This window comes from Mesoplodon bidens, assembly GCF_964165515.1.
Source record: "Mesoplodon bidens genome assembly, chromosome: 2".
Classification (NCBI taxonomy): domain Eukaryota; kingdom Metazoa; phylum Chordata; class Mammalia; order Artiodactyla; family Ziphiidae; genus Mesoplodon; species Mesoplodon bidens.
Genome location: NC_138177.1, coordinates 46312919 through 46325944, shown reverse-complemented (window position 1 = coordinate 46325944; position 13026 = coordinate 46312919). Strand labels below are relative to the sequence as shown.

The 13026-nt window shown below is 35.6% G+C and overlaps 1 protein-coding gene across 3 annotated transcripts in view; it reads left to right on the top strand.

Annotated features, from left to right (window-relative positions):
* Positions 1-13026, top strand: part of RPS6KC1 (ribosomal protein S6 kinase C1) — a 205355-nt gene that overhangs the window by 137398 nt on the left and 54931 nt on the right. The window lies entirely within an intron of this gene.

Here is a 13026-nt window from a genome sequence, read left to right as displayed (position 1 = left end):
CTTAGAGTAATGGAAATAAAACCAAAAATAAACAAATGGGACCTAATGAAACTTCAAAGCTTTTGCACAGCAAAGGAAACCATAAACAAGACGAAAAGACAACCCTCAGAATAGGAGAAAATACTTGCAAAGGAATCAACGGACAAATGATTAATCTCCAAAATATATAAACAGCTCATGCAGCTCAATATTAAAGAAACAAACAACCCAATCCAAAAATGGGCAGAAAACCTAAATAGACATTTCTCCAAAGAAGACATACAGATAGCCAAGAAGCACATGAAAAGCTGCTCAACATCCCTGATTATTAGAGAAATGCAAATCAAAACTACAATGAGTTATCACCTCACACCAGTTAGAATGGGCATCATCAGAAAATCTACAAACAACAAATGCTGGAGAGGGTGTGGAGAAAAGGGAACCCTCTTGCACTGTTGGTGGTAATGTAAATTGATACAACCACTATGGAGAACAGTATGGAGGTTCCTTAATAAACTAAAAATAGAACTACCATATGATCCATCAATCCCACTACTGGGCATATACCCAGAAAAAAACATGATTGAAAAAGACACATGCACCCCAATGTTCACTGTAGCACTGTTTACCATAGCCGGGTCATGGAAGCGACCTAAATGCCCGTGGACAGTTGAATGGATAAAGAAGATGTGGTACATATATATACAATGCAATATTACTCAGGCATAAAAAGGAAAGAAATTGGGCTTCCCTGGTGGCACAGTGGTTGAGAATCTGCCTGCCAATGCATGGGACACGGGTTCGAGCCCTGGTCTGGGAAGATCCCACATGCCACAGAGTAGCTAGGCCCGTGAGCCACAACTACTGAGCCTGTGCGTCTGGAGCCTGTGCTCCACAACAAGAGAGGCCACGATAGTGAAGAGGCCCGCACACCACTATGAAGAGTGGCCCCCACTTGCCACAACTGGAGAAAGCGCTCGCACAGAAACGAAGACCCAACAGAGCCAGAAATAAATAAATAAATAAATAAATATTTTAAAAAAAAAAAAAGGAAAGAAATTGGGTCATTTGTAGAGACCTGGATGGATCTAGAGACTGTCATACAGAGTGAAGTTAAGTCAGAAAGAGAAAATCAGGGCTTCCCTGGTGGCGCAGCCGTTGGGAGTCCACCTGCCGATGCAGAGGACGCGGGTTTGTGCCCCGGTCTGGGAGGATCCCGCGTGCCGCGGAGCAGCTGGGCCTGTGAGCCATGGCCGCTGAGCCTGCGCGTCCGGAGCCTGTGCTCCGCAACGGGAGAGGCCACAAAAGTGAGGGGCCTGCGTACTGAAAAAAAAAAAAAAAAAAAAAAAAAAAAAATATATATATATATATATATATATATATATATATACTGTGTGCTCTAATAGAAAAAGTAGGCAACATGCGAGAAAGAATTTTATTCTAAGAAAGAATTGGAAAGAGAACTAGAGGTAAAAAATACTATACAGAAATGAAGGGTACTTTTGATTGGTTCATTAGTAGACTGGAGAGGTCCGAGGAAAGAATCTCTAAACTTGAGAATATGTAAATCGAAACTTGAAACTGAAAAGCAAAGGGAAAAAAACACTAAAAAAAAAAAATGGAACAGGATATCCAAGAACTGTGTTTTAACTATAAAAGGCATAATATAAGCATAATGGGAATACTGGAAATAGAAAAAACAGCTTGTTTAAAATATTAATAGAAATAGTGTATCCAATTATGTATAGTGATGTATGTATATATATGCTTATATGTACTTCTGTATGAGTGAAATGAATGACAATGATACCAAGGATGAGAGATGGATTAAGAATATTTTGCTATTATAAGGTACTTGTACTACCTGAGAAGCAGTATAATTTTATTTGAAAGGGGAGTTAGATTAGTTGTAAATGTATATTGCAAACTCTAGGGCAAGCACTAAAGTAAAAAAAGAGGTATAATTTATTTGCTAAAATGGAGAAAAAATGGAATCATATAAAATGATCAATTTAAGCCACAAATGTTAGAAGAAGAGTGGGAGGAAAAAAATAGGAAAAATAAGCAGGGCAATTTAATAGAAGTAAATAATCATAAAGATCAATGGTCTAAACGTACCATTTAAAAGACAGAACTTGTCAGAGTAGATTAAAAAACAAGACCCAACTATGTTATCTATAAGACAGTCACTTTAAAAGACACATTAGATTAAAGGTAAAAGGTTAGGGAAAGGTTTACCATGTTTACACGAATCAAAAGAAAGCAGGAGGGCTTCCCTGGTGGCGCAGTGGTTGGGAATCCGCCTGCCGATGCAGGGGACACGGATTCGTGCCCTGGTCCGGGAGGATCCCACATGCCGCGGAGTGGCTGGGCCCGCGAGCCATGGCCGCTGAGCCTGTGCGTCCGGAGCCTGTGCTCCACAACGGGATAGGCCGCAACAGTGAGAGGCCCGCGTACCGCAAAAAAAAAAAAAAAGAAAGCAGGAATAGCTATAGTAATTTCAGACATTGCTGACTTCAGAGCAAGGTAAATTATTAGAAATTATCAGAGGCATTACATAATGATAAAGGATCAGTTATCCAAGAAGATATAACAATCCTTAATGTGTACGTGCCTAATAATTGAGCATCAAAATATGTGAGGCAAAAAACTGATAGAACTACAAGGAGAAATAGGTAAATCTATTATAGTTGGAGACTTCAATATCACTGTATCAGAAATGGACAGATCCAGTAGGCAGAAAATCATTAAGGACATAGTTGAACTCAGCAGCACTATCAATCAACATAATTGGACATAATCAACACTTATAGACTTCTTCATGCAACAATAGCATAAAATATATTCTTCTCAAGCTCACATGGAACATTCACCAAGGTAGACTACGACCACATTCTGGATCATAAAACGCACGTTAACAACTTTAAAAGAGGAGAATTCTTACAATATCTGCTCTTAGACCACAATGGAATTAAATTAGAAATCAGTAAAAGAAAGATAACTAGAAAATTCCCAAATACTTGGAGATTATTGTCAAGATGTCAGTTCTTCCCAGCTTGATTTATACTTTTAGTGCAATCCCAGTCAAAATCACAGCAAGTTATTTTGTGGATGTTGAGAAAATGACTGTAAATTTTTTACAGAGGAACAGAAGTCCCAGAAAATCTAACACAATATTGAAGGAAAAGAACAAACTCAGAGAACTAATTCTACCTGAATTCAAGACTTACTATAAAGCTACAGAAATGAAGACAGTGTGGGATTGGTGAAAGAATAGACAGATCAGTGGAACAGAATAGAGAGTTCAGAAATAGATCTACATGAATATAGTCTAGTGGTCTTTGATAAAGGAGTAAAGGCAGTACCATGGAGAAAAGATAGTTGCTTCAACACGTGGTACTGGAACACCACATCCAATGGACATTCACATGAAAAAAGGGGACCTAGACCGACCTTACATCATTCAAAAAAATTAACTCAAAGTGGATCATAGACATAAATGAAAACACAAAGTTATAAAACTCCTGGAAGACAACATAGGAGAAAATCTAGATGACCTTGGGCATGGCAGTGACTTTTTAGATATAACCAAAGGCATGATCCATGAAAAAAATAATTGATAATCTGGACTTCATTAAAATTAAAAACTTCTGCTTTGTGAAAGACACTGTCAATATAATGAAGACAAGTTGTAGACTGGGAAAAATATTTGTAAAAGACATATATCATAAGGAATGTTACCTGGAATATACAAAGAGCTCTTAAAACCTAACAATAAGGAAATGCACAACCCAATTACAAAATGGGCCAAAGACCTTAACAGGAAATTCACCAAAGAAGATACACACACATATGGCAAATAAGCATATGAGAAGATGCTCCACAACATAGGTCATCAAGGAAGTGCAAACTAAAACAACAATGAGATACCACCACCTATCTATTAGACTGGCCAAAATCTGGAACACTGACAACACCAAATGCTGGTGAGGATGTGGAATAATAGGAACTCTCATTCATTGCTGGTTGGGAGTGCAAAATGGTACAGCCACTTTGGAAGACAGTTTGACAGTTTCTTACCAAACTAAACATATTTTTACTATATAATCCAGAAGTCATGCTCATTAGTTTTTTACCCAAATGAGTTGAAAACTTATATCTACACAAACATCTTCATGTGTATATTTATAACAGCTTTATTCATCATTTCCAAAACTTGGAAGCAACCAAGATGTCCTTCAGGAGATGAATGGATAAATAAACTATGGTACATCTAGACAATGGAAAATTATTCAGCACTTAACAGAAATGAGCTATCAAACCATGAAGACATGGAGGAACCTTAAATGTATATCACTAAGTGAAAGATACCAATCTGAAAAAGGTACATACTGTGTGATTGCAACTATATGACATTCTGGAAAAGGCAAAAAATTATGGAGAGAGTAAAATGATCAGTGATTGCAAGGAATTAGGAGGAGGGGGGAGGGATGAATAGGCAGAGACAGAATTTTGGAGGGCAGTGAAACTATTTTGCATGATATTATTATGGTGGATACGTGTTGTACATTTGTCAAAAACCATTGAATGTACAACACCACGAGTGAACTCTAATATAAATTGTGGACTTTCGGTGATAATAGTGTGTCAGTGTAGGTTCATCGGTTTCAACAAATGTACCACTGGTGCAAGATGATCATAGTAGAGGAGGCTGTGAGTGTTTGGGGGCAGGAGGTATATGGGAACTCTGTACTTTCTGCTTAATTTTGTTGTGAACCAAAAACTGTTTCAAGAAGATAAGGAATAGTAAACAATAGAGCTAGATTGTGCAGATAACATTAATATCCACAAGCTTAATTTAAAGGAATGTAGTTTACCCATAGTTTTTACATAAGGAATCAAAATAGGCTTTGATTATAATTAATAATATCATCTTTAAGGAGCCACATCTAGTATACCTGTTTTTTTAAAACAAGGGACAACCACATGTTTGATACACACACACGAGTTTTAGTTATGTTTCATAATGTTCAGTGTTTTAATATCTTATTCTGTCTCTATTGTTGAAATTCACATCTTAATTATAATTAAGAGTATAAAACAAATTCTATGCTTGTAAAACCCTTTATCTGCAATATTAATGTTAATATATTGGACTAATAGAGTATTTTTGTTCCAAAGAAGTCAAATTCTTTTTGTATTTAAAGTATGATTGTATAATGTATAATATATTTGTATGGTCAGTCTTATAATAGGAGAACCTAAGTAATTTCAAAATAAAGGGAAATAAAGTTTCATTTTACCTCCTAATGGCTTGGGGTATACAATCTCAGGGTTAGAAAGGACTTTAAGGTCATCTGACCCAGTGAATTACAGATCTTGTGGCCCATCTGTAGTGCCCTGTTGAATGGCTGTTCAGCTTCAGGGCCTTTTATTTATTTATTTATTTATTCATTCATTCATTCATTCATTCAGGGCCTTTTATTTATTAATTTAACAAACTGTTTTGAATGCCACCATGTAGCAGGCACTGTGTTAGGTGCTATATAAGACATGGTTCCTCTCTTTAGTCTAGCAGGAGAGATATAGGTCAGTATGTAAATTCTAAAACAGCATGGAAGAGACTGTAAAGAAGTGTGAATAAAGACAGAGCTACTTAATGTCTCAAAGTCAGTCATTCCATTTTACACAATTGAAACTCTTAGAAAGTCCTTTTTTCTTTTGAGCCAAATACTGCCTCTTTAGTCCTTAGTACTGCCCTTCTCCAATAACCAGTTTTTAGTTATTTCAACACAGTGTGTTGTCTTTCCAATTGGTAGTGTTTTATGTTTGTTTCTTCTAGTTTTATTTTGCTTAAATTTGGCCTAAATTTCAATCTGTTGAAATATCTTTGGACTTTCCATGTACAAATTTTTGTTTTTTTCTTAGAGTTAATAAATTGCCTCATTTCCCCCCATTTGCTTATTTTTTTCTCTGTCCCTATCATTATTTATTACTAAACTCTCTGATAAAATTTTAAAACGTCTCAATGCAGTCAGACACCTCAGATAGTAGATCAGTGGTTTTCTCAGAGTCTTTTCTCTTGGATTCCTTCCTTGTTCTGCTTATGTATGGATTGGTTTGTTCTCTTGGCCTTCTGCATAGCTTTCCTCATCACACTTCCACTTCTTGTTACTGTGGGAATTCTCTTCATCAGTTTTCTGTTGGGTTGGCCAAAAAGTTCATTTGGGTTTTTCCATAAAAAACCCAAACAAACGTTTTGGCCAACCCAATATACTGCATTCCAATTCCCGACCCATTTTTTTTCTTCCTCCCTTTCTCTCTCTGGAGGCCTATAGGCTCTTCTCCCTGTCCCTACTGTTCTAAAATTTCACAATGATTTGTTTGGTGGGATTTTGTTTTTTTCATTTGTTGAGCTGGGCATTTGGTGACCTTCAATTTGCGTAATAATCCAGATGTTTTATTAGGAGACCTAATAATGTCAGTATCTATATGCCTTATCTTTTAGGCTATTTGGTTTTTTTAGAAAAGAACCTTTAAATCTCTTACCAAGGGATCTAGTATTAGACCAACCAGCATTCTGGGAGCCCAGTGGTTGAAGGAGGACTGATGTCCTCATCAATTTGGCATTTAGGTTTTCATATACTGCCCCTGTTTTCAGTAGCACTCTTCAATCCCTCCTTTAGCTGTCTGTAGTATCTGATTCATTCTGTTTTCTGTGTTCTGAAACTTTTCCATCTTTTCTCATCTCCTCTCTTGTTTTCTTTGTAGTCATTATTGTATAACTTTAAACATTTCTTTACTGTTATTTAATGCAGTTTCTCTAGGGGATAGTGATCTGTATTTCAGAGAATGTTAAATTTAACACATTGTGTAGTCCTCTCAGCTTCATGGCATCCATAATTTTGATCAACATGTCTTTGTTGACCTTTTTCAAGTTGTCAACAAATTTTTTTCAACAAAATAGGACAAAGAATCCTGCAGATGACATGTAGCTAGAATAATTATTTCAGGTTGACCCAATACCTTCTGGGTACTGCTAGTTACAACTAAGCCATCTTTCCTTCAACTGTTTCAAATCAAAATTTAGGCATCCCAAGTTATTTGTAAGTTTAAAGATATACACTATTCTCTTTATCCCCCTTTTAAGACATACTGTTACTTGCCTCTAGTCTCATTTTCCTCTGGTTCATTATCAACACTGTTGCCAGAATAATTCATAAAGCTGATACTTTAGGAAAGTGATTTTTCTAAAATGAATAACTCTCTTGCTTAAAAGTCTTTAATACCTTCACATAGAATTTTAGGATAATGTTCAAATTTCTTAGCTAAGCCTACAAAGACCATTCCCAGACCACCTCAACATGCTATCTTGGTTACAGCCCTGTGGAACTTGTAAGATATACAAGGTGTCATGTTTTATACCCCTCTGCCTGGAGTGACTTTACCTTTCCTTCCTCACTTAATTTGTCTCATTCTTAATTATTGTCTTCTTTTGGAAGGCTCCCTTGCTTACTTACCTCTACGGTCTAATGTAAATATCTTTTGTTGTGTCCTTTTAATACCTTGAACCTATCTGTCATAGCATTCATCCATATTGTATGGTAGTTTTTGATATTTCTGTGCCTCCTCCAACAAGCCTTCATATGCCTCAAGTACCAAGTATTTTCCTCCTTCTTTCCTAAAAATTAACATTTTTATATATTTTGGTACAGTATTCACAGACATCTATTAGATAGAAAAGATAGTCTAAATCCTGTGCAGAAGATATGTGTCTTTGGAGAATAAGCCTCTATAACATGTCAAACACCAGCTTGGTGACTATATCTTATTTAATTTTGTATTTTTAACATTTAGCATAGTGACTTAAAAACAGCAGATACTCAATATATATGTATTGAAAAAAAATGAATGAATGAGTGAATGATACCTCTCTACTCACATTATCTTAAAAAAGGTAGGGACCATTTATCTAATTGGCCTGCCTCACCATTTCTCTCCAGGTCTTTTCCATTTTCTCATTTATTCATTCATTCAGCAAATATTTGTTGAGCTCCTGCTATATGTCAAGTGTGATAATAGCCACTGGAGATACAATGGTGAATAAAACACCTAATCTCTACCCTCTCAGAGTTTATAATTCAGTGGGAAATAGCAGTTACAATACAGTGTGAAACTGCTTTGGGCAAAGGAAGTACACTAGGGTATTGTGAGAACATGTAGGAGGGGTGCCTAGCTTGGGGCTCTCCAGAGGCTTCTTAGAAGCAAAGCAAAGACATGAGGAATGAGTAGGGTTTAGCTCCTAGAATAGTGTTTCAGGCTAAAGGAATTGTGGGAGACTCAGCGCATGCTTTCTTTCTAGCTTCTTCAACTCTTTGAATTCTTCCTTTTTTCCTTCCTGCTCACCTATGTTTAGTCCATTCTTCGAGACTTAGCTGAAAGCTTATCTCCACCTTAACTGTAATACTCGTCTTTCCTTTCTTTGAATTAACACAATTTAGCGTTCAGTTGTGTGTTATTTTAGCTTGTATGCCTTTAGTTGCCTTAAATATCTTGTTAACGTGTCCTAGAGGGCAGAAACTATAATTGATCCTTCTTTATTTTCTCTGATAATGCCTAACTAAATACAGTGCTGTCCATGCAGTAAGGATTTAACAAATGCTTGCTGAATAGTTATAAAGGGGACAAAAAGAGAAAATACATGTGTTTTAAGATTTCAAATACTCTGTGAGACTGTACCTCAAAATATACTACACGTTCAGGATCAGAGCAAGAAGAGTAGTTTTGAAAACTGTCAAAACATTCATCCTCCTCCCTTTTTCACCCTCTCTCACAGAATACACCTGTAGATTGTTGGCAGGGAAATTGTTGCAGTCGATGAAATTGTCAATTTGAGAATAGTGTTGTGTCTTTGTGTTTCATATATGCTTTAAAATACTTTGGAATTTTTAAGAACATCAACACGTATTCTTCTACTAAATAAAATTTCTAGTCATATTAAAACATTGTTAAATTTTGACCAGTACCAGAATTTCAACTCCATCTGCTACAAAAGTGCAAAACTCATTTAAAACACTTAAAAATAAACATTTAAAGCTTTCTTGCCCTTGAAGCATTTTCTTCTGAATTGGAATCAGGCTATCTCTGACATTGGCAACTTAGTTGGATATGTATTGATTGACTTGAAGATGTAGCCTCTGTATCCGTCTGTTATCCTTATAAGATAGCATTTACTGAGTACACACTGCACCAATTTTGAACACTATATAAAAACTATGTGGACATATTTGCTGCTCTTTAGGGACTTATTTCAGTTTCCAGGGCCTATAAATTTATTTGAGCATATCTATGGAACACACTTAGCAGCAGAATGAAAATATTAAACCAGAGTATGAATGAACATAGTTTATATCAGCACCAGAGTATTAGGTGTTTCTAGCAAATGCAAATAAGAAGGATCTAAAGCTAAATACAGCAGACTATACTTATAATTGAATTAATTTTCATCTAAATTTAACAATGTCAAGTCGTTATCCCAAGTGAACTTCAGAATTCAAAGAAACAGAACAAATGGTTTCATTATGGTACTGAATGACATAAACTGAACTTGGGCGTATAAACCCAGAACTTCAGAGTTTTTACCTCTCTTTAGCATAATCTCTTTGTGGCCTTGGGCAAGTTGCTTTGCAAAAACAGAAAACAGACAATCAAAATGAGGATGACAAAGGTGTAGAGATCTAGCTTTTAAAGCATTTGGATCTGAGAAGAGCCTCCTAAGTGGGTGTTTTTCCTAGCTCTTCAGGATTTGTTTTAAACTCGATTTCTCTGTTTTTTATATTCTGCCTTCTGCTATATTTATATCCTGTTTTCTTACAAAGACACACCATGTCCTTTGGAAGCATGTTTTATGAAGTAATAGATGTATAGGCCTAGGATTTGAAAAATTATACAAAGTAAAACTTTTTTCATGTGTATAAAAAAGACATGTGATAGCTTTATTGTTCACTAAATCATTAACCTCACATCCTAGTATGAGACATCATTGAGGAATGGCTCACATTCATTGACATTTGGCTAACAGGAATATGAGATTTAAAATTCATATTTGTGGTTGAAATAATTACTCCCTGGATTATTTTCTGGAGAATCACATGTATTTTGCATTGCCCTAGGGCAGGACTAGATTTAGCTATTCGCCTAAGGATAAATAATCCAGGTGTTGGCCAAGTGACTTTCAGAGAAACATTTTTTTTTAAGTTTTTCTTTTTTTGATGTGGACCATTTTTAAAGTCTTTATTGAATTTGTTACAATATTGCTTCTGTTTTTATGTTTTGGTTTTTTGGCCACAAGGCATGTGGGAGCTCAGCTCCCCAGCCAGGGATCGAACCCGCCACACCCACTTCACTGGAAGGTGAAGTCTTAACCACTGGACCACCAGGGAAGTCCCGAGGAACATCTTTAAAATCCTTTTTATCTTTTCTGATCCTGATAAAACAATCTTTGCCAAGCATATTTCAATGCCCCTTGGAGGAATGAAACAATGTGGGAATGACTGACCTTTGAATTTTGAGTAAATTACTTGTATTTGCAAATCTCTTTTAGCACCACCAAAATATGCTTATTTTCTTTTTTTAATGTTATGATTCATAATATATTCATAACATCTTGGAAGATAAAGTTACTTTGGTAACATATACTCTATTTTTAGCTATCACAATGACAAACTGTGATCTTTTAAAAAATCATCATGATTATTATTGAAGTTACTAAGTATACAGAGGCCTGAATTGTGTTCCCGTGGAGCATACACACACAACAGTATTGTATTTGATTATAGAAACTGTAGATAGTTGTGCTCAACAGGTTGTGTTCAGTTTAAATAGAGGTCAGGACAAATGGACTTTGTTATGACAGTTCTTAGGGTACACGAATGTTTAATAATGCCCTAGTTTTAAATTAATTTATAACTAATTCGCTGTGGAAGCTTGGAAGAATTTTTAAAAATCAGGATTAAGATTAGAATGAATGCAAACTAAATGTATCTGCTGCCATTTTAAAATCAAGAATTAAAAGATGCTTTATATATTCCAAAAAATACTTTCTATATTGCTTTTCCTCTAACTACATTAAAGATGCCAAAAAAACCAACCCAGGAATCAAGGGTGATGTATAAGAAAATTTCATATAAGTGCATTTCTTTTAAGATGAATATATAGCCAGGTTCTTGAGATTCTGTTTGTAGTAATTTAAAAGACACTGCAGTATTTTGTTTCTACATGAGGTATTGTGGTGAATATAATCATTACCTGAAATAAATGACATTTTTGAGTAGCCAGAAATCAGGATTTTTAATTGCTATTTTGTGGATTTTATAAAACCTCATCTCAAAGTGCATTTACCTTGGGTAACATTTGGATTGTGGATATGATGGTACACAGAAAACAAACCTTTCAAAGCAAAGTACCTTATTTTATGACTACCTAAAAAAATATATATACCTTTATTATTATTTCATAGACTGAACACACCTTCAATTTATATTTCATTTTATTTATTGTATGCTTGCTTTGTATAAAATTATAGGGGATTTAAAAAAACTAGCCACCTCTCCCCTTTTTTTAAAGGAAAAAATCATCACATTTACTTAAGTAAATTCCATTAGAGGTAGTATTTCTCTTGTCTTTTTGTTCAGCCACTAGAGTCCCTTGTGACCTTGGGTATGTATTCTAAGAGGTGACTGATGGTTCGTGATGTTCTGAATTTTCTGGTAGCTTGCCTGTTGCCTGCCTCTAGGTTTGTCATCACCCTTATGGTGACTTACGCAGTATTCCTTCGGTCTCTTATCTCCAGGCTTTGATGCATATGTTCTGAAGGTGGCCACAGTGACTTTGGGTAGCAGCAGATGGTGAACCTTCAGGCTGCCACCGGCTATACTGGTGTTAAGTTGGAAAGTTAACGTTTGATGAAGAATCAGTAGTGCATATGAAAGAGCTTTCGCTGCTGAAATATCTTTTAATTAAAAAATTAGCATACTCAAACCTTTGTAAATGTCTGGGCATTTAAAGAAATCTAAAATTAGTTGTTTTCTTATACAGGAATTCGTTATTTACCAGCTTAGATTTGTGTTGCTTGCTAGTCCTACTGTGGTTCTTTTCCCCTGCCCCTGCCCCAGTATGCTTGTAGTTAAGGCAGATAGAAGAATTAGGTAAACTGAACTGGGAAGTTTTTGGGAGTTAAATGTGTTTGGATAAACATTTAAAGTATATATATATATAATTTTACATATCCTTATTTTATTATTATTTTTAACATCTTTATTGGAGTATAATTGCTTTACAGTGGTGTGCAAAGTATATTTTAATTTATGGTAATTTGGAATTTAATAATTGGAAAGAAATGTGGATCTTACGTACTACTTCCATAGAATCCTAGTAGATTAGTTCTGTTGTTCCTACATTTGAAGATGCTTCTAGGTTATATAGAAGCCTAAAGAACTTAGCCCGCTTCAAAAAGATATTTCTCCTTGCTGTAAGTTGTTTGATGATGTTTTGGCTTTGCTGTCAGTCCACAAAGCAGTACGCTTTTTGATTGTTTGTTCACTTAGTTCATGATATTGTGCTATGTTGGAAGTTCTAGCACAAATAAAGCACTGGTAAGACTCCAAATAATTTTTTTCTGTTCCCTTTACATCACAGGGGTACCTTTTATGCTTTGCTGAAAATAGATTCTTGAGAGTAGTAAATGAAAATGTCCTTTAGGATAGAGTTGTAAGTGTCCATGTCAAATTTTACTTTTCATACTTCAGTTCTTATCAGTGAAACAACTTTTGTGAGCATATGACCATTAAGAACAGATTGATTTCATGGCATAACAGGTGAGAAGTTCCTCTACACAGTCTGTTCATGCTGATGCTCCTGATGCTGCAACTTCTCATGGACGGAAGTGGTAGGCTGAGTACCTTTTGCTTTTGGAGTTGCTGAGCAATGGTACAGGGAACATTGCTAACCTTCTGATGTCAAAGAAAGAGAAAGTTAGATCCCAGTGGG